Below are 1,448 nucleotides of genomic sequence, written 5' to 3'. Positions count from 1 at the left end.
ATTTAAAATTGTATTTTTTCTACCTTCACTCTTGTTATTTCCTTCCTTTTTCAGTCCTGTGTGCGAGCTGAAGTCAGAGCACACTGAAGAGGAGCAGAGCTGTTAATTTCTGTGTAATTTCTATGTAATTTATGTAATGTATATTCCTTAATTTAAAGGGAAACACTTTTTTTTTCTGACCCCATTTTTCTTGTTTCAAGCATAAAGTCACTTAATTTAGATTTTTTTTTTTTCAGTAAACAAGAGTAATATTGTCATTTTGCTTGTCAAGTAAATGTATCTTGATTTGTGAATGTTTAGAAACGTGTACTTGAAGATAAGACAACAATACTGAGAAAGAGAATAATAATTTTGCAGTGTCGATGGATTGCCGATGGACTCTTAGCTGTTTCTTAGATGTTTCATTGAGAGCATGACCAGAGTTCAATCCAGTCGCTATATTCACATAAATGGGGTTATCAGTTCTACGCGTGACGGGACTCGGCCGAACCCAACCCATAGAGCCTATAGTGTGTTTTAGCGATCTCTCAGATATAACAGCTCACTGAAAACTACTCTGCGGTGATGACGCCACTAGAGTCCGAGCTAGTGCTGAGGCATCATGCTTTCTCCAGCGAGCTAGCATAGCGATTTCTCCAGATGCGCCTGTACGCCAGCAGTCAAGCTCTGATGGCCATATCAGGTTAAGAGCAACGCGAGCAGCTATCACAGCGGAGAGGAATCAATACCTCACCATTGAATTGCCAGTTCTACTTTCAGGTACCAGAATTGGATTGGAGCTGCAGGTTCGACGTGTGAGAATAGATTTGGAGCCGGCTGCGGGAAAATGGATGCAGAACAAAAGTGAAACGGAGAGCTGTGCCGAAATTCACAAATCCAGCCAAACTGCGCTGAGAGCGGAGACTGCAGTGGAGAATAATGGGAAACCAGGAGACAGCATCCCTGAGAAGAAGAAATGTGATCGACATACAACTGATTAAATATCATGCTGAACGCGCTCTCCTCCACATCACGAGTAGACACGCCCCTTATTGCTGATTGGCTACAAGTTTGTTTTGCGATTCGGCCCGAATCAGTTTTCTAAAGTGTTTTTGAAAAATCACATACCCTGCCTTTAAACTCACAATGTTGTAAACATGGATATCATACTGGTTGTTTTTCTTTTGTCATTTAATCATAATTAATATCAGACAGGGTGAATTTGAAACTATTTACATTCTTTTAAATGTTGTTATTTTTTGTCTTCTAAAGAACTTCTACACTGTCAACAATGATTTTCTTATTCAGATTTTTTGTCTTGTTTTCCAGTACAAATATATGAACATTCTTATCAAGATATGTTTACTTCAGAAGCAAGTCTTGTTTTATGAAAAATGTATCAAAATTAAGTTTAAAACAAGAAGAAATATCTGCTAATGGGGTCATGAAAATTCAAAATGCAATTTTTT

The sequence above is a fragment of the Sinocyclocheilus rhinocerous genome, unplaced genomic scaffold, assembly GCF_001515625.1.
Source record: "Sinocyclocheilus rhinocerous isolate Xijiao unplaced genomic scaffold, SAMN03320098_v1.1 scaffold834, whole genome shotgun sequence".
Lineage (NCBI taxonomy): Eukaryota > Metazoa > Chordata > Actinopteri > Cypriniformes > Cyprinidae > Sinocyclocheilus > Sinocyclocheilus rhinocerous.
This window is presented reverse-complemented; position numbering follows the sequence as displayed.